The sequence below is a fragment of the Eschrichtius robustus genome, chromosome 13 (assembly GCF_028021215.1).
Source record: "Eschrichtius robustus isolate mEscRob2 chromosome 13, mEscRob2.pri, whole genome shotgun sequence".
Classification (NCBI taxonomy): domain Eukaryota; kingdom Metazoa; phylum Chordata; class Mammalia; order Artiodactyla; family Eschrichtiidae; genus Eschrichtius; species Eschrichtius robustus.
In genome coordinates, this window is record NC_090836.1 from 67,301,505 (window position 1) to 67,323,762 (window position 22,258).

At 35.1% G+C, this 22,258-nt stretch overlaps 1 protein-coding gene and 1 pseudogene across 3 annotated transcripts in view; one reads left to right on the plus strand and one right to left on the minus strand.

Annotated features, from left to right (window-relative positions):
• Nucleotides 1-22,258, minus strand: part of PPP1R12A (protein phosphatase 1 regulatory subunit 12A) — a 154,303-nt gene that overhangs the window by 122,947 nt on the left and 9,098 nt on the right. The window lies entirely within an intron of this gene.
• Nucleotides 16,043-16,354, plus strand: LOC137774777 (protein S100-A11 pseudogene; annotated as a pseudogene).

Genomic DNA, 22,258 nt, shown 5'->3' on the forward strand with positions numbered 1-22,258 from the left:
GAAAGTTTTGCTTCCATGCTGTTAACCTTATAAAGTAATTTTTAACCAGTTCTACCAAAATATCAGTCAAGAAGAACTTAAATTTTTGTATTATTCTAAATACCACAGTGTGGACCTTGATAATTTAAGTCCATATGTTGTTTTCCAGTTTCATGTGTATATGCTGTATTTTATCCTTTTTGCTATTACAGTTAATCCTTCAAGAAAATGAAGGTAAATATAAATACAATCATGAATTCACAGCTCTTCAAAAGAATGTGTGTGAAACCACACTACACAACTATTACTGTCTAGCTGACACACTTTCTCCTCTACTCAGTAACTCTGCCTTTCCACCCACACATTAGATTTTTTCCCCTGAAAATCTGCTGGTGTATATCATCTACAAGCAGGAAAGTAATTATCTTTAGGTAAAAGTTCTTCCCTTTTCGTCCCAATTCTGCTGGAATAGAATAAAATGATTCCATTTATATGTAGTGTTTAATTAAACAGAGAAAATGTTCTAAATGACTAAAGTCATATCAGATACATTCATTATGGACCCATAATTAGATATAAACTCAAAGGCAGGTACTTTCTATTTGGCCTCCAACACCCAGCAAAAGGTCTGAAACAGCAGTTACGCAAATATTAGCTCCCTTTCCCTTTTGGTAGGAAAGGCTGTACTAGATACTTTCATTTACACTACCTCATTTCATCCTCCCAGAACCCTGCTACAGAATATTATTATCCTTACTTAACAGACTCTGAAGGGGAAAGGATTCCAATTGTAGAAGTTCTTCCTTCTATATTTTACTAGCTCTCTATTTTTTCAAAACCTACACCACTCTACAATATAACATTTTAATAAGCAATTGGCTGTTTAATAAACTTGAAAATATCTGCAGACTTCACTTGCTTCATACTCAGCTCTTTGAAAGGCAAATAGCTCTAGGTACTTAAAAGGGCCAAATAAAAGAGTGTGGTATAGATGTAAAGCAGAAAGCAAGGTGAAAAAAGAACTATTGTTTAATTCTTCAAGACACATTGAAGCACCTTCACTTTGCTTGAAGTGAATACCAAGACCACCCAAGTTTAAACACAAATACAAAAACATTTCCAAAACCTAAAATAGCAAAAATTCATGTTTGAAAATCCACTTTAACACGTTATGCTGTAATTCAATTCACAGATGGCTTGGCTAATCTTTCTTCCAGCTGCCATGTTACCAAAATAACCTTTCTTCACTAATTCTATTCATGTTTCACTACAGCTATTATATTCCTGCTTGGTATACTTAAAACCCATCAAACAATTTTTACAGGTCATTCTGCAAATTTCTGTGTAAATATTCTAACAAAATAAAATTGAAAAGCCCACTAATCTAAAGATAGCACCGCTAGAGCTTAATAATATACACTAACGGTAACAAGAGTATCAATGTTAATGGTAACAATGGTATCAACAGTACAATTGAGAGTATATGAAAAATACACACAAACACAGACATACACCTATGCAAGGTAGAGGGACTGCAAGGAAATTCATTAACACAGAGTAAAGGGACTACCTTTTTTTTCCTTTTCTCTCTCACTCTCTCTGCTTTCTTCTTTTTGTAGTATTTTCCAAGTTCTCTATAGGGCTTATATATAACAAAATTAAAAAGAAAAAAAGACTAAAAAAATGTGAACATTCAGCAAATATCAATAGAAAAAAATCAGACGGCTTTTCATTGCTTATTGTATATAAGACTGATTATACTTCATAAATTAAGTTTATTTTTATTCATGCATAATTCAATTTTAAAATGTATTTCATTAATATGTAAATATAGGTTAAAATAATTCTCTGGCTCCTCTCACTCAAGGTCTCTAAAGTATATTAGTACAGGAGAGAGGCAGGTGGGAGGAGTGTAGCTGCCATCTAGAAGGCAGCCCTTGTGAAAAAGATAACAAAGAGAAGTAAAATGCCTTTTGATAAACTTCTGAATTACCCTAAGAAATTAAGACAAGTCCTAATGCTTTTCTTAGTTCTACTGGAACTCATTGCTCATGATTCTTCATTTATGATAAACATACTTTAGCTTTCAAAGACAGCTAACAACATAAAATTTACCTTCAAAATTGGGGGGAAAAATTTTGAGTGTCCAAAGATACTCAGCCTGTACTAACAAAAAAGATCATCAAGTTTACAATAAAAATTTTAAAGTATAGAATATTTCCTTGGGAGGAGATGAAAACAAGAAATTGGTAAATAGAGCAAGCACCTTCATTCTACTACTGTCTACTTTCACTAATGGTGGACTTAACCTCATTTTATTACTGTATATAAAAATAAATCTATTTTCTTTAAAAATTGGAAGACCGCTATACTCTATGGTGTATTGGTTAATAAGGGTTCATAGCATTTTAAAGGGAGTGATCTGCACTATTAGCCTCAGGAGCAATCAGACTACTTGCTACAGTAAATTTCTGAAAGAATAGAAGGCTTCTTCATATAAATGGGTCTCTGGGACTGGAAATGTTTAGTTAGGATACTAACTCATAATTCATTTCTCCTATATAAAGCTTTCTTTAAACAATGTTAAATTTCACAGTGTCTTGCAGAGTAAAGAGTAGAATCTTTCCTAAAATTTACTTCTATTTAAAACAGGATGATGACCCAAAGCACTGTATTTATTCCAAATCTTCAAAGAGCATAATGCTTGTGGTACTGTAAGTATCAATGATAACTGCCATACCTAAACTAGGGTCTAGTTTTACTTTTATTCCAAAATAGGAAGACAACAGTTAATAACAGAAAACAACAGATGCCTTTGAATTTTCTACTGAAACTAGTAACGGCTTTTCTTGTAGTCTTTTTGTTTTTTATCTCCCTGTCATCCGCAGTTCTGCAAAACGCAGAAGTTCTAAACTTGGAATCAGATTATCCAATGAAAACAAACAAGCTTTTAGTAATGGAAAAAATGACTTAATAGAAGAGCAGAAGCTAGCAGAAAAGCAGGTATATGATCCCATTCATGTAAATTGAAAATGAGACAAAAGCATTTAATAAGGCTTTTTACATGATGTCTTTTGACAAAAGGAACATCTTAAAGAACTTAATAGAACCATAAAATACTAATATAAACCAGTGACCTGTTAGTTCTGTGTTACACTTTAGTCATTATATGTTCAGTTACTATATTTCAGGTAAAGGTATTTAGAACCAAGGACTGATAATTCAAAAATTAACTATACCACTATCAGCCAGGGTCCTATGTTTCTTGTCTAATAGCACCTACAATCATAAACAGCAAGCTCTGGGACAGTAGAGAATATTAGCTGGCAAAAGCAAACCTTGGTGTTCCCTGGCTGTATAAAGAGAGCTTCTTGGCATACCCCATTGGTACACTTTAGATAACTGATCTACCAGATCTGCTCTAGCCTATCTACTGAACTATAATTAGCCCCAGGGATTCTTTAGGATACCAAGAGAGGTAGAATCTGGTGATTCAAGTAGCCCAGAGGCACTATAACACTGTTTATGAGAACAATGTTGAGTCAAACTACCCAGATCCAACTCCCAGCTCTGCAATGTATAAGCTTTGTTGTGACTTTGGAGTCACAACTGCATCTCATTTTCTTCATTGGTATAACAGAAAAATAAGATTAAAAATATTTACCTGATATGATTGTTGTGAGACAATATAACTGCCTAAAACAGTGTTTATTATATAAACATTATTATTTATGTTTATTATTCCCATGAGATCAGTCCCTCTGAAGATGGAGAGATGTGAATTCCCACAGTTTTTATAAAACCTGTTACAAACTAAAAGTTCTATGCCCTAACCATAGCCTCTGTTTAATGTCATATCATTTTCACAATAAAAAGGGGAGGAATCATTTTGTAAACTGACAACAAATCATATTTATCATTTGGGTGGGACTAAAGAAGAGAGGAGCTTACTGGGTGAGAAAAGGGCCTATGTGAGTTAGTCTAAAAGACCCAACTCAAACAGAACTGGATGGAATAACTATGACAATTAAAATGTACCTTCAAAGTTTATTTCAAAATATAATATCCATTAATTACTTTGTCCTAAAAAATTTTTTTCTGATCTTTGTAAGAGCTACACAAAATTAAAATACTTTAAATCTTGTTCACTCCACTATGAATTCCACTCCTAAAAAAATGAGAGTTAATGCATCAGAACATATGAGAGTTAATGCATTAGAACACATGAATAAAAAAAACAACCCTCCAATTTTGAGGGTTAGTCATTGTACAAAGCTGAATGCTATCAGTTCAAATTATTTAAAAATTTCTCAATTTAGTATTCAGTATACGCAACTCTATTAAAATAGAGAATGCAGATCAAGCCTCTTAGATAGCCTCAACCACCAGAGGGCAGACAGCAGAAGCAAGAAAAACTACAATCCTGCAGCCTGTGGACCAAAAACCACAGTTACAGAAAGATAGAGAAGATGAAAAGGCAGAGGGCTATGTACCAGATGAAGGAACAAGAAAAAACCCCAGAAAAACAACTAAATGAAGTGGAGATAGGCAACCTTCCAGAAAAAGAATTCAGAATAATGATAGTGAAGATGATCCAGGACCTCGAAATAAGAATGGAGGCAAAGATTGAGAAGATGCAAGAAATGATTAACAAAGACCTAGAAGAATTAAAGAACAAACAAACAGAGATGACCAATACAATAACTGAAATGAAAACTACACTAGAAGGAATCAATAGCAGAATAACTGAGGCAGAAGAACGGATAAGTGACCTGGAAGACAGAATGGTGGAATTCACTGCTGCGGAACAGACTAAAGAAAAAAGAATGAAAAGAAATGAAGACAGCCTAAGGGACATCTGGGACAACATTAAACGCAACAACATTCGCATTATAGGGGTCCCAGAAGGAGAAGAGAGAGAGAAAGGACCAGAGAAAATATTTGAAGAGATTATAGTCGAAAACTTCCCTATCATGGGAAAGGAAATAACCACCCAAGTCCAGGAAGCGCAGAGAGTCCCATACAGGATAAACCCAAGGAGAAACACGCCGAGACACATAGTAATCAAAGTGGCAAAAATTAAAGACAAAGAAAAATTATTGAAAGCAGCAAGGGAAAAACGACAAATAACATACAAGGGAACTCCCATAAGGTTAACAGCTGATTTCTCAGCAGAAACTCTGCAAGCCAGAAGGGAGTGGCATGATATACTTAAAGTGATGAAAGGGAAGAACCTACAACCAAGATTACTCTACCCGGCAAGGATCTCATTTAGATTTGATGGAGAAATCAAAAGCTTTACAGACAAGCAAAAGCTAAGAGAATTCAGCACCACCAAACCAGCTCTACAACAAATGCTAAAGGAACTTCTCTAAGTGGGAAACACAAGAGAAGAAAAGGACCTACGAAAACAAACCCAAAACAATTAAGAAAATGGTCATAGGAACATACATATCGATAATTATCTTAAACGTGAATGGATTAAATGCCCCAACCAAAAGACACAGACTGGCTAAATGGATACAAAAACAAGACCCATATATATGCTGTCTACAAGAGACCCACTTTAGACCTAGGGACACATACAGACTGAAAGTGAGGGGATGGAAAAAGATATTCCATGCAAATGGAAATCAAAAGAAAGCTGGAGTAGTTATACTCATATCAGATAACATAGACTTTAAAATAAAGAATGTTACAAGAGACAAGGAAGGACACTACATAATGATCCAGGGATCAATCCAAGAGGAAGATATAACAATTATAAATATATATGCACCCAACATAGGAGCACCTCAATACATAAGGCAACTGCTAACAGCTCTAAAAGAGGAAATCGACAGTAACACAATAATAGTGGGGGACTTTAACACCTCACTTACACCAATGGACAGATCATCCAAAATGAAAATAAATAAGGAAACAGAAGCTTTAAATGACACAATAGACCAGATAGATTTAATTGATATATATAGGACATTCCATCCAAAAACAGCAGATTACACGTTCTTCTCAAGTGCGCACGGAACATTCTCCAGGATAGATCACATCTTGGGTCACAAATCAAGCCTCAGTAAATTTAAGAAAATTGAAATCATATCAAGCATCTTTTCTGACCACAACGCTATGAGATTAGAAATGAATTACACGGAAAAAAACGTAAAAAAGACAAACACATGGAGGCTAAACAATACGTTACTAAATAACCAAGAGATCACTGAAGAAATCAAAGAGGAAATCACAAAATACCTAGAGACAAATGACAATGAAAACACGACGACCCAAAACCTATGGGATGCAGCAAAAGCAGTTCTAAGAGGGAAGTTTATAGCTATACAAGCCTACCTAAAGAAACAAGAAAAATCTCAAGTAAACAATCTAACCTTACACCTAAAGAAACTAGAGAAAGAAGAACAAACAAAACCCAAAGTTAGCAGAAGGAAAGAAATCATAAAGATCAGAGCAGAAATAAATGAAATAGAAACAAAGAAAACAATAGCAAAGATCAATAAAACTAAAAGTTGGTTCTTTGAGAAGATAAACAAAATTGATAAGCCATTAGCCAGACTCATTAAGAAAAAGAGGGAGAGGACTCAAATCAATAAAATCAGAAATGAAAAAGGAGAAGTTACAACAGACACCGCAGAAATACAAAGCTTCCTAAGAGACTACTACAAGCAACTTTATGCCAATAAAATGGACAACCTGGAAGAAATGGACAAATTCTTAGAAAGGTATATAACCTTCCAAGACTGAACCAGGAAGAAACAGAAAATATGAACAGACCAATCACAAGTAATGAAATTGAAACTGTGATTAAAAATCTTCCAAAAAACAAAAGTCCAGGACCAGATGGCTTCACAGGTGAATTCTATCAAACATTTAGAGAAGAGCTAACACCCATCCTTCTCAAACTCTTCCAAAAATTGCAGAGGAAGGAACACTCCCAAACTCATTCTATGAGGCCACCATCACCCTGATACCAAAACCAGACAAAGACACTACAAAAAAAGAAAATTACAGACCAATATCACTGATGAATATAGATGCAAAAATCCTCAACAAAATACTAGCAAACAGAATCCAACAACACGTTAAAAGGATCATACACCACGATCAAGTGGGAGTTATCCCAGGGATGCAAGGATTCTTCAATATACGCAAATCAATCAGTGTGATACACCATATTAACAAATTGAAGAATAAAAACCATATGATCATCTCAATAGATGCAGAAAAAGCTTTTGACAAAATTCAACACCCATTTCTGATAAAAACTCTCCAGAAAGTGGGCATAGAGGGAACCTACCTCAACATAATAAAGGCCATATATGACAAACCCACAGCAAACATCATTCTCAATGGTGAAAAACTGAAAGCATTTCCTCTAAGATCAGGAACAAGACAAGGATGTCCACTCTCACCACTATTATTCAACATAGTTCTGGAAGTCCTAGCCACGGCAATCAGAGAAGAAAAAGAAATAAAAGGAATACAAATTGGAAAAGAAGAAGTAAAACTGTCACTGTTTGCAGATGACATGATACTATACATAGAGAATCCTAAAACTGCCACCAGAAAACTGCTAGAGCTAATTAATGAATATGGTAAAGTTGCAGGATACAAAATTAATGCACAGAAATCTCTTGCACACTTATACACTAATGATGAAAAATCTGAAAGAGAAATTATGGAAACACTCCCATTTACCATTGCAACAAAAAGAATAAAATACCTAGGAATAAACCTACCTAGGGAGAAAAAAGACCTGTATGCAGAAAACTATAAGACACTGATGAAAGAAATTAAAGATGATACCAACAGATGGAGAGATATACCATGTTCTTGGATTGGAAGAATCAACATTGTGAAAATGACTATACTACCCAAAGCAATCTACAGATTCAATGCAATCCCTATCAAATTACCAATGGCATTTTTTACGGAGCTAGAACAAATCATCTTAAAATTTGTATGGAGACACAAAAGACCCCGAATAGCCAAAGCAGTCTTGAGGGAAAAAAATGGAGCTGGAGGAATCAGACTCCCTGACTTCAGACTATACTACAAAGCTACAGTAATCAAGACAATATGGTACTGGCACAAAAACAGAAGCATAGATCAATGGAACAAGATAGAAAGCCCAGAGATTAACCCACGCACCTATGGTCAACTAATCTATGACAAAGGAGGCAAAGATATACAATGGAGAAAAGACAGTCTCTTCAATAAGTGGTGCTGGGAAAACTGGACAGCTACATGTAAAAGAATGAAATTAGAATACTCCCTAACACCATACACAAAAATAAACTCAAAATGGATTAGAGACCGAAATATAAGACTGGACACTATGAAACTCTTAGAGGAAAACATAGGAAGAACACTCTTTGACATAAATCACAGCAAGATCTTTTTGGATCCACCTCCTAGAGTAATGGAAATAAAAACAAAAATAAACAAGTGGGACCTAATGAAACTTCAAAGCTTTTGCACAGCAAAGGAAACCATAAACAAGACGAGAAGACAACCCTCAGAATGGGAGAAAATATTTGCAAATGAATCAACGGACAAAGGATTAATCTCCAAAATATATAAGCAGCTCATTCAGCTCAATATTAAAGAAACAAACACCCCAATCCAAAAATGGGCAGAAGACCTAAATAGACATTTCTCCAAAGAAGACATACAGACGGCCACGAAGCACATGAAAAGATGCTCAACATCACTAATTATTAGAGAAATGCAAATCAAAACTACAATGAGGTATCACCTCACTCCTGTTAGAATGGGCATCATCAGAAAATCTACAAACAACAAATGCTGGAGAGGGTGTGGAGAAAAGGGGACCCTCTTGCACTGTTGGTGGGAATGTAAATTGATGCAGCCACTATGGAGAACAATATGGAGGTTCCTTAAAAAACTAAAAATAGAATTACCATATGACCCAGCAATCCCACTACTGGGCATATACCCAGAGAAAACTGTAATTCAAAAAGACACATGCACCTCAATGTTCATTGCAGCACTATTTACAATAGCGAGGTCATGGAAGCAACCTAAATGCCCATCAACAGACGAATGGATAAAGAAGTTGTGGTACATATATACAATGGAATATTACTCAGCCATAAAAGGGAACGAAATTGAGTCATTTGTTGAGACGTGGATGGATCTAGAGACTGTCATACAGAGTGAAGTAAGTCAGAAAGAGAAAAACAAATATCGTATATTAATGCATGTATGTGGAACCTAGAAAAATGGTACAGATGAGCCAGTTTGCAGGGCAGAAGTTGAGACACAGATGTAGAGAATGGACATATGGACACCAAGGAGGGAAAACTGCGGTGGGGTGGGGATGGTGGTGTGCTGAATTGGGTGATTGGGATTGACATGTATACACTGATGTGTATAAAATTGATGCCTAATAAGAACCTGCAGTATAAAAAAACAAACAAAACAACTAATACTAAACTTTCATTGGGTTATTTGTATGGAAATATGTTAACATAAATGTTTCAGACATTACATGAAATTTCTAAAAATCTTAAAAAAAAAAAAATAGAGAATGCAGCTAGTGGCTAAGAAAGTTAATATTACTGACTTGAAAAGCAGAAAAAAATGTATCAATTCCTAACTTCTAATAAAAATCACTTTGTAACTTTAGCAAAGAATTCTAAAGATAAAAATGATAAAATACTGATCCAAAATCCAACTCTTTCTTGGTAAATAGGAAACCTACAGTATCAAATAAAATCAAAGGGAGACTGGAAGGAATATTTTCATCTCTGAGCTGAACTACTGAAATGGCTTCCAAGCTGCTATTTCCCATAACAATCAAATAAATTTCCTCCAGTGGACCTTAATTCATTCACTCCAGTGTTATATTCTTTACCAATTTATACACCAAGTCTAAACTTCTAGGCTTGCCACCATGCATCCTCCCAATCTTCCAATCTTCCTTCACAGACTAGACTATTCTCCATCTCCTAAAACTAAACCTCCTTCAGGCCCAAAACCCTGATTGCATTTCCATCACCTGGGTTCAGCTCCCTCCTCACTCGCCTCCTTCAGCACATTTTAAAGACTGTGAAAAATTCTACCTTACCTTTGTTTTATGAATCATCTCAAACATACAAACCACAGAAATCTTACACCCTCCCCCACCTAGCATACCTTTTAACATCTTGTAAAATACCAGTGTTCAACTGAAGAGCCATCTGAGAAAAGATCTGTTGTCTGAACTATTGCAATAGCCTCTGGAATTGGCCTCCTGGTAGAACTCCCTCTTCCCTCCTCCCCCATACCTCAATCTTTGCTATAAGCAGCAGTTGTCTCTTAAAAATGCAAATCTGATTATATTAAGGCAATTAAATATCTCCAATGCATTTCTAGAGCTCTCAGTATGAAATGGATTTAATAGGACTTACTGGGTGCTACTAGATCTGACCTCGACCTACCTCTCTACACCTCTTGTGGTACCATTCTTCTCATCAGTGTGCTCTGGTCACACTTCCATTGGGTTCTTCCTTGGGCCTTGCTCCCTTCCTCCTTCCTATGAAGGGCTTTTATATGTTGTTTCCTTTGTCCAGAACCTATTCCTCAAGATTCTACCCCTCCACTCTCTACCAACTTTACCAAGTCATACCAACTCATCCTTCAGCTCTCAGTTCAACCATCACTTCCACAGAGATCCCATCCAAACTCTCAAAACCTTTCTTTCCCTTTATTATGTATTTTTAAATGAAATATATTTGACATATACAATATTTTATGCTTTTCCTTCAAAATACTCAACACTGATTGATCATTTGATTAATGAGAGCAAAAGTTTGTCTGTATTCCTTAGCTCCTAGTACCAAGCCTGGCACATACAAAGAACTCAACAAACATTGTTAAATTCATGAAATACTCATAGTTCAAGCACCAACTAATCAGTATAAGAGAATCTCTGCCCTCTATAAATATAAATTCTAACAGTTTTATAATGAATCAGTTTAATAAGGAGCCTCAGCAGTCTCTTGTGAAATTTCAGCTTTAAAAGATGTAGTAATCCAAAGACTTCCCTGGTGGCACAGTGGTTAAGAATCCGCCTGCCAATGCAGGGGACACGTGTTCAATCCCTGGTCCGGGAAGATCCCACATGCTGCGGAGCAACTAAGCCCGTGCGCCACAACTACTGAGCCTGTGCTCTAGAGCCCGTGTGCCACAACTACTGAGCCTGTGCTCTAGAGCCCGTGTGCCACAACTACTGAAGCCTGCGCGCCTAGAGCCCGTGTTCCACAACAAGAAAAGCCACCAGAATGAGAAGCCCATGCACCACAACCAAGAGTAGCCCCCGCTCGCCACAACTAGAGAAAGCCCAGGTGCAGCAACGAAGACCCAACGTAGCCAAATATAAAAAAAAATTTTTAATTAAAAAAAATTTATTAAAAAAGATGTAGTAATCCAGAGTAAATGTTTCCATTGGTATTATACATGTCTAACCTAGCAAAAGAGATAACTTTTAAAAATATTTGAATTCATTTGAAATCTCACATACTTCTTATACCAGCAGTGTATAAGAATTCTGGTTTCTCCACATCCTTCTCAGCATTTAATATTATCAGTCTTTTAAATTTTAGCCATTCTGGTGGATATGTACTAACACCTTACTGTGATCTTAACTTGCATTTCTCTGATGAACGATATTGAATAATTTTTTGTCATTTAATACCATTTGAATATTAATGGTGAACATTTATCACCATTTGAATATTTTCTTTTGTGATGTGCCTGATTGTGTATTTTTTCTTACTCATTTGTAGTTTAATACATACATACACACACATACACACCCCTGAATATAAGCCCTATGTCAACTGTATGTGAGACAAATATCTTCCCATTCTGAAGCTTACTTCTCTTAATGCTATCTTTTGAGGGACAGAAATTCTTCATTTTAATGTACTCCAATTAATCAGTCTTTTCTTTTATGGTTAATGATTTTTGTGTCCTGTTTAAACATATTTTCCCTACCTGAAGTTTATAAAGGTATCTTCATATGTTACCTTCTTTAATATCTATTATTATATATTTCACATTTAGATCTACAATCCGTCTCAAATTGATCTTTGTGTATGGTGCAAAGTATAGGGTGTCAACTCTTTTTCCATATGGACAGGTTGACTGAGTTCCATTTATTTTCCATCAAAGTAAATAAGTCCTCTCACCTTTCTGTTCTTTTTTTTTTTAATTTTTATTTTATATCAGAGTAGGGTTGATTAACAATGTTTGTTAGTTTCAGGTGTACAGCAAAGTGATTCAGTTATATATATACATGTATCTACTCTTTTTCAAATTCTTTTCCCATTTAGGTTTTTATAGAGTATTGAGCAGAATTCCCTGTGCTGTCCTTGTCGATTACCTATTTTAAATATAGCAGTGTGTACATGTCAATCCCAAACTCCCCATCTGTCCCTCCCCTCTCACCTTTTTGTTCTTAAAGATTAACCTGGCTATATCTGGCCTTTTTCATTTATATATGATTGTCATTTTTCACACACACACACACACACACACACACACACACACACAGGATTTTGGTTCAGCTTGTGTTGAATCTGTGATTGGTTTGGAATTAACTTCTTTATAATAGTCAATCTTCCAAACCATGAACATCGTATTATATATCCCTTCACTTATTTAGCTCAGAGGTTCTCTGAAACCCTTACAGGAAGTCCGGCAAGGTTAATACTCTCATTCTCTCACAAGTGTATGGTGGAATTTTTCAGAAGCTAAATATGTGAAATCACAACAGACTATGTGCAGAAATAGTTACGAGAATCCATTTATCTTCTATTAAGCAAGACATTAAAATCTGCAAAATGTAAAACAATGCCCTTACTAATTAAATTTTTTGACTTGAAAAATGCTTATCTTTCATAAACATGTTATTTACATTGGCATATGAGTTATTATTTTTAAATAAATAAAATTTTAAAGATTTTTGAGCTTTACTTTCTAATTTGTTAAATACTGGAAGACAGCCAACATAAACAAAAAAGGTCTTTGGGTTCTTCACTATTTTTTTACATTAAAATAATAATAGACAAAAAATAATAATAAACAAAATTTTTAATATTATTTTATTGAGTTAATTATAGATTCACAGGTAGTTGTAAGAAATAATAGAGATATTCCTTTGCACAGTTTCTCTTAACGGTAAAATTTTGTGAAAACTGTATACAGTAATATTATATCCATGACGTTGACATTGATATAATCCATCTATCTTATTCAGATTTCCCCAGTTTTACTTGCCCTGTTTGTTGTAGTCTGTTCTCAAGTTTTAAGAGTATAAAGGGGGCCTTGAAACAGAAAGGTTTGAGAACTGCTGATTTAAGATTTAACGTTTATTTATGCTTTTTCATTTTTATAGCTTGTGCATTTATACAATCGATATTTGCTTCTTTATGAACTCACTTATTAATTCTACCTTTGTCTTCCTCATTTCCTCATAATACATTATTTAGAATGACAGAGTAGGTATGTTTGCTCAGAGACACCCAACCCCACCAGCTACTGTTGATGACCTCAGATGATATATGAATAACCTAAGGTGGATCAATTGGTCCCTTTCCTGGGAATCTGGAATTAGGACTCAGAAGGAGATCAATCTCTCTGGATATATAGACCAGATACAAATTCTGAAATTGTTGGTGCCCTTTTATTTTGCCTTCAGAACTGGGAAAACAAGAAATCTAGTTTGCTGTAAAAAATAATAAAGTGGAATTGCTAGAAAAAATGATGAGAAACTTAGATAGAAGACTTCCTGGGCTGCATATACTTCCTGGCTCTAATTCATTCCAGAAGCCCAGATTCTATAAGACATCTCTATAACCTTACAGTGAATTACTTTATTTAGGCTAGTTCCAATGGGCTTTTCTTACTTAAAACAAAGAATCCTAACATGTGCAAGAGGTCCTTCTACCATTTTCCTACTAGTGGCTCTCCTAATACCACAGGTTAAGTATGTGGCTTTAAAAACTGGCTCCCTTTTTTTTTTTGAGGGGCTCAAAAGAAAATAGTTGAGCTGATGATTTGGGGGGTCTTAAGGTATATGAAGAACTGCAACTGTGTGTATATAATTATGTATACATTTGTTAACAAATCTAGAAAAAGGACTGGAATATAGGTTTTCCTCGGTAGAAATAATTTTATTATACAAAGCCATTCCACCGGTGAGTAATCAAAAAAAGGCTGTAACTGGTAAGATCTGCTCAAACAGTAGACAAATCTCAAACTGTAGAATCAGCACAGTTCTGCAGATGTGATCTAACAGTATAAAGGAACAGATTTTTTTTTAAATCTAGACTAAATACTAATTTAGCTTTACACTGAATTAGTACATTTTAAAATGATTATACTGTTGTCAGACACTGGGCTTCCTTTTAAACTTTCAAGCAACCTTTTTCTCATGTTTGTCAAAGATGGTCTCTACCAACCTATAGTCATCAATATTTTAATGCAGAATTTTACATTAATATCCATTATCTTTTCATTTTACTGTTTAAAACCTACTATTTCACACTTTTTAGAGTTCTCTCAGCTTCTACAGTTTAATCTCCTAAAATGTTGAATAAGATAGGGTCAAGAACACAAGGACCACTACACTTTAGTCCTTCCTCTGGGTTGACACTGAGTGATTAATCAGTAGACTGATGTGTATACAGTGGTTCATCCAGCGGTTAATCCATCCAATCCTGCTAATATTCATGTCAGATTTTTGTCATGTTAACTGCAAAGATCTAACAAGAGCCTGTCCAAGTGCTGTACTACAAAATGAAGCTACACTAGGTTTGCAACATTTCCCTCATTTGAACTTGCCAACCTTGTCAAAAAAGGAAGTAAAGATAGGTCAACACAAAACCTGTTTTCAGAAAACTCAAATGGGCATCTAGTGATCAACATAACCTCTTCTAAAACTATACGCTTAATAATGGATATTAGAATTCTGCTGTTTACAGTAGAAGACCATTTTTAACAAACGTACGTGTAAATTAAGGGCTGTGCCATCAGTTATTTCCTTCTTCCTAGTCTTGCTCCATTTCACAACTCTTAAAAGCCCTCTTTTCACTGTCTTCAAAAATATTTTCACAAAATTCACATAACTCTAAGCTTCACCATTCCTGATTCTATTCTTAGAGATTTGAGGCCATTTTTTCAATTCATTCTTAAAACAGATATTCATCATTAAATTCATCATTTTCATATTCATATAAAACAAGGCAAAAGAGCTCACTGTATAAAAATTGCTTTTCTATCTTTTAAAATCCCTTTATTCCTCAAAACTATCTGCTTTTTTGGAAATTATGCTTATATTTTCTTGGTAGTCTACTTGCCAAAAGCTTCAAAATACACCCAACTAAACCCCTAATTCATTTTCTTACTTGTAAAACTCTCCCAAGGTGTACATCATAATGGCAATCAATCTTTCCTTATGAAATAAAAGGTTCAGAGAAAAGATAGGCATAATATAGAAATAAATATTTAAAACACCAGCTTCCTTGAGAGGACACAGACTAGCAAACTAACATTCATTATGTCAATGTCTCTATATTTAATCCTGAATACGTTACTGGAAGTAGCCATTTAGGCATTTTTCTCCAGTTCAGATTCATCTTCATCACTTTTTTCTGCTTGTTGTAAAAGATTCAAAGATGACATAATCCAAAATATCCATAACCATTAATAGTTGGGGTAATTTCCCCAGATTTTTTTCTATGCAAACAACATTTCCCCCCAAATGGAATCACATCATACATACTGTCTTGCAACTAACTTTCTGACACTTAAGTGTAATTTAAAAGGGAACAATTTATGTATCATCAGTCCATTTCACACATAAAACATACACATAATCTCCCCCCACTCCCCAATAAGATTGGCTTTAAATGTCAAGGGTGGGTTAAAAAGGGGAAAAAATGCCACGGTAATTTTGAATTAAGGTTTAATATATATAGTAACCAGGCTCGCCGCGCCGCTCCCCACTCGCAGTCAGTCCCGTGCCTCGCTCCTCTCCGACATGGCAAAAATATCCAGCCCTACAGAGACTGAACGGTGCATCGAGTCTCTAACTGCTGTTTTCCAAAAGCATGCTGGAAGGGACGGTAACAACAGCAAACTCTCCAAGGCCAAGTTCCTTATCCTCATGAATACAGAGCTGGGTGCCTTCACAAAGAACCAGAAGGACCCTGGTGTCCTTGACCGCCTGATGAAGAAACTGGACCTCGACTCTGATGGGCAGCTAGATTTCCAAGAATTTCTTAATCTTATTGGCAGCCTGGCCATAGCTTGCCATGACTCCTTTATTAAGTCTACCTCTCCCCAGAAGTAAATCGGAGGAGTCTTTGGGCCTGGCCTCCAGCCCCACTCCCTTTCCTTCAGCCTCCCAATTATCATCTACCCCTCACAGCCCACACATACCCTGAGCCGGGTGCACCCACCACCCCATGAAGGCCACTCCAGCTGGCAGTAATAAAACAATACTGTTTTTTAAAGCACACACTGGAGAGTCAGTAAACTTGTGCAAGGGAGGGAGATGACTGGGAGGAATATAAATTAGATTGATGGAAACAGTTACCAGAAGTTGCAAAGTAAATAGTAAAAGTGCATCTTGGGTGTGTACATAATCATGATTAATGATACCAACATAATCATCTCTAAATTTCTCAGACTGATGGAGAGACGTCACTTACTGCTCACTCATTAAATGTCTATACACCCCTACTACGGTACTGTCATAGGTTCTGAGGATACAGTCAGCAAGACAGACAAGGTCCTGCCTTCACTGAGGTTACCTTCTAGTGGGGGGAAAAACAACAAATGAATAAACAAACAAATAAACAAAGAACTATGAGAGTGCAAAAAAATATATAATAACCATTTCCTATTTCACTTAAGCTAAAACAAACCCAATGATGCTTGCTCAAGGTCAAAATAACCCACACAACCTTTTTGTAGAACTGCTACTTTTCTCATTACCTGTGCAACTTTAAAAAAACATTAAAATATGCAAAAAAGTCACAAATACTCAAAGCAACTCTAGTAATATTTTGAGCAAAAAAGAAAAAATATATCAATGTATAAGTTTTTTAGTTAAAACTAATATTTTACCTTATTTTCCCTGAAAACACAGCTTACTAAATTTAGAAACCGAAGAAAGTTAGAGGATTTTTTTTTTTTTTTTTTTTTTTTTGGTTGCACTGTGCGGCTTGCAGGAGCTTAGTTCCCCGACCAGAGATCAAACCCATGCCCACCGCAATGGAAGCCCAGAGTCCTAACCACTGGACCACCAAGGAATTGCCAGAGACTGTTGAATGAATTCTTTAACTGTACAATTCTTAGCAAAATCCAACATGCTCTGAGAAATGTACTCTCACCTCTCATTTTAACCTATGACCTTATTTTCACAAACCATTATTTCAGGCAATGAAAGACTTTTAGATTGTTCCAACTACCACTCCTTTATTGCTCTCCAACAGTTCTGTGCTCTAGCTCTCCACATCCCCATATCCCTAAAAAGACACACTCTGCCCTCCTCCACAATATCATAAAAATAAATCTGACCTTACTTAAAAGTTCTTAATTAATTCTTCTGAAGTGAAAGGCAAAGAAAATCAAACACAAAACTTTGCATGTAGTTTTGGACAGTTCACCAAAGCCCTAAAAACTCTAATCATGAATCCTTATCCTGTGGTTTTCCTGTAGCCTCGTAAATTCTTTTCTATTTGGTATTCAAATAGATCTAAGAAAACAGGCTAACTCCAAGACAAAACACCCTCCAAACAAGATTTTTATATATTATTTGTAAGTAGGCCACCTCTCCTCAATATCCTATATGTCCTTTAGCATACATTTCACAGTTGATTGTAATTTCTTGCTTACTGCCTGTCTCCCCCAATAGCATTCAAATATACTCTGCTCCTGACCTATACAGTAAGCACAGAGTATTTACTGAATGAACACATCCTGTGAAAAGCACTCCATTCACCTAGTCATCCAAACCGGAAACCAAGTGCACCCACATTTTTGCCTCTATTCCCTCACTTCAAATCCCTTCCAATTCCTACCAATTCTATTTCTTAAATATGTCCTGAGTTCATCTACTATTTACCAACTTCACCGCCACTAAGCTAGTTCATCTCTCTTAGACTCCTCAAGTTCCTGAACTAGTCACTAGTCTCCCTGCCTCCAGTCTTGTCCTCTTTTCAGTTGCATTCTCCACGCTGCAGCCAAAGTGATTTTTCTTAAAGAGAAAATTTGACTGTCTCATTTAACCTGATTAAAATCCTTCAACACTTCTATACACCTCCAGCTCTTTGCACATACTATTCCCTCTCTCTGAAATAGTTTCCGGTACCCTCTCCTCCCTTACAACTTTGGCTAACTTTTACTCATCACGCAGCAGCTTAAACAATAACTTTCTCCAGGAAGCCTTCCCCTTCCCCAAATCGAGGTGAGATGTGCCTTCATCAACTTCCACATCACTTTGTACTACAAACATTACATATCATTACACATAACTGACATAAATGTAAATTTCTTTACGTTTATCTACATACCCTAATACACTGCAGGCTGTGTTAGGCCAGGGACAATGACTGGCTGTCTTCTTTGTCATCATAACTACAGAGATGAATACCAAGCCTCTGCCAGTGCCTCAATTTTTAGTGGTGAACACTGATAAATACCTAATTTCATTCTTTAAAAATACAACAGCCTATTGTAAATTAATTCACACATTATATAATAACCCATTCCAAGTATATAATTAAAAGGTTTTGGTATATCCAGAGTTGTGCAACCATCACCGCAATTAATTTTATAACATTTTTATCAACCTAAAAAGAAATGCTATACCAATTAGCAGTCACTCCCCATTTCCCCTCAATACCTCCAGCCTTTGGCAACCATTAATCTATCTTCTGTCTCTACAGACTTACCTATTCTGAACATTTCATGTAAATGGAATCCTACAATATGTGGTCTTTTGTGACTGGTGTCTTTCACGTAGCATAATGTATTTAAGATTCATCTATGTTGCACCAAGTATCAGTACTTAGTTTCTTTTTATTGCCAAATAACACTCCACTGATTTCAGTAACAAAACATACCACATTTTATTTATTCATCAGCACATTTTGTGTTGTTCCCACTTTCTGGCTATTTTGATAATGATGCTATAAACATTAACATACACGTTTTTGTGTGGGCATGCGTTTTCAGTTCTCTTGAGTATACACCTAGGAGTAGGACTGCTAGGTTATATGGCAACTCTATGTTTAACCTTTTGAGGAACTGCCAGACTGTTTTGAAAGTGGTTGAAAATGGTTGCACCACTTTACATTACCATCAGCAGTGTATGAGGGATGGAATTTCTCCATACCCTAGTCAATATTTGTTATTATCTGTTGTTTTTATTATAGCCATTCTATTAGGTGTGAAGTAGTATCTCATTATGGTTTTGATTTGCACTTTCCTGATGGCTAAGCAATTTCACTTTATTCTAAACTCCATGAAGGTAGCGTTGATATCTCTTTTGTTTAAAAGCATATCCCCCAGTACTTAATAGTGTATGACACAAAGTAGGCCTTTAGTTCTGTTAAGTGAATATATAAAAAGGTAGTATGGGTTTGGGAGTATTTCTTTTTCAGGTGTGCACGATAGGAGTTATTGACTGTATGTTGGAAGCGGAAGGAGTAAACACAAGAAGACCCTGAGATTGTAGTTTAGTAAGTGGAAGACTGACGACATCAAAAATAAGATGTAGATTATATAAAAAGGAGAACAGATCATATAAAAAGAGATCAGCGGAAACTCTAAGAATGAATGATATGGAAAAGAAAAAACAGAGACACAGAGAACTTTGGAACATTCTTCTTTAAGAAAGAAACAGATCAAAAAAAGAAACTGAACAGGAGCATTCAGAAGACAAACAAGGAGGGAACAGGGTCATGAAAGACTCAAGACATCTCTTAAGTTCCTGTAACTTAAACATAGCTTTCTCAGGGATGTCTATCCTGGCATTTTAGGTTAAGTCTTCCTAGTAAAAAATTTCATCTTACTCTAGATCTAACACTCACTGCCACCTCCTCTAGATTACACACTACATGCACACAGGGACCTTATGCCAGGCATATGATAAATAATGATTCATATATTTGTTCATGAATGAGTTAATCACTAATTTAAACAAATAATAGCAACATTTACCTGCAAATACAAATACTGTTTAATATTTCAAACAACTGACAAATTTTCTTAACACACAGAGTAAAACAGATTTTTCTATGGGTGCCTCAGAGAAGGGAGATGACATCATCACATTATGAATGTAACATGTGTGTCAGCCGGAGTACTTTCAAGGTTAGTCTTCTATATTAAATATACTAGAGACTTTACTGAAAATATCTTTTGCATAAACAAGCATTAGAACAGCATGTTATCTTGGGCAAAACATATAAAATTGCAGCTGAAATCTCTAAGATAAACAATCCGAACGATACAATGTCATGAGTGAGCAAAGATATACATAGTGTAATATCCACCAATCATGAGAAATTGAAAATATACTAAATATTCATCATCAGACAACTGGGAAAATAAACTTTAGGATGTACACATGTACTCACACATGTACACACAAACTCACACAGTGGACCCAAAATTCATTAACACAGAAATATTTCTAAAAATGTATAATTTAGAAAGTAGGTTATAAACCAGAAAATTAAATATAAACTCACTTTTAGAAAATTATATATTGGATAGAGATGGATAAAGAGAGTCTATTAAAGTTTTAAATGGGGCTAGCTAGCTCCATGCCTGAAAATCTGAATAGCATTTATTTTCTTTTTTTATATTTTTCTATCATGCTTTAATTACTTAAGTAATTATTCTTCTTCAATTTCTGTTTGGGATAAAATACATATAGAACAATAAACAAACTTGAAAGTAAGCCATGTTTAAAATTAAAAAGGAGATGGTGAAAACAAAAAGCAAGAGTATAAGGCACTGAAGGCCTAATAATTACTTGAGGCATTTTCATGTATACCACATTGAGAAAATCAGAAATTTAAAGACATTTTAGTGTTTTTTTTTTAAAAGATGGCTAAAAGTTAAATAGCAATAGACATTTTAAAAGGGAAAAAACTTGAATATTAGGCAAAATTTTTATGCAGATCATTCCATGTACTTGGAAAGGATATAAATTGTTGAACATGTCATCTGTTCTAATCTTTTAAGAAAAACTGTACAAATTAACTTATCTTTGAGAAAAACAATAGCTCTTAATGAAATATGGTGTCGTGATCTGGCAACAGCAGCATCAAAATCTTTTGTGGAAAACACAAAAAAAGACCATGGTTCAATTCACAAGCTATATAAGCTATTGACTTGTTTCATGCAAAATTCAGAACACAAACGAAGAGTGCACTAAGTTAATCATAAAGAAATTCTGAAGCATACTCTCAAGTCCAAACAATGTAAAAAGAGTTGACTAAAATCCAAGATGGACTCTTTATGATCATGTTCCAATTAAGAAAAAGCTTTTTAGAAAATATCATTTAATCACTGATAGTATTTATTAACCATGATTACCCAGCATCTACTATTTTCACTTGCCATGTCTCCAATGACTATCATTTTCAAAATTTACAAACTTTCCTGAAAGAAAAAAAAAACAAAAACACAAACTCAACTCAACACAGAGGATATTCAAAAGAACCTGCTGGAACTGAAACTCCGATAGAAAAGTTCCAGAAATGTTCCAAGCAAAAGTACAAATTTGGATTAATATTTAGAACCATCTAAAATAATTTTGAAGGCTAATAAAATGTATACACTTTAGTTTGTTTACTACAAAGTAAAGGTAATTGATGTGTGTGCGTGTGTTTTAACAGTTAATCCAGGAAAATATACTTTCCCATGTGGTTAACTTCTAAACGGTATCAAGTCACAAAATTTCTCCTTTGCACTATTCAAGTGTTCAAGAAAATGGTACAAACTTTCTACAACCTTATGATATTTTTCATTAGGAAACATGTTAAATATGTAAAACATGTATTTTCAGCTCATATGAGTTAATAATCAAATTAAAGTAACGCTTTTTAGTCACTGAAGCTCTCCCTGCGGAATATCTCACTCTGCACATAACGCATTTAAATAGATTACTAAAAAGGTGACAGCTGAGGAATGCCTTCATTTCTTTCCATGGTTTCTACTGAATGTCATTTCAGAA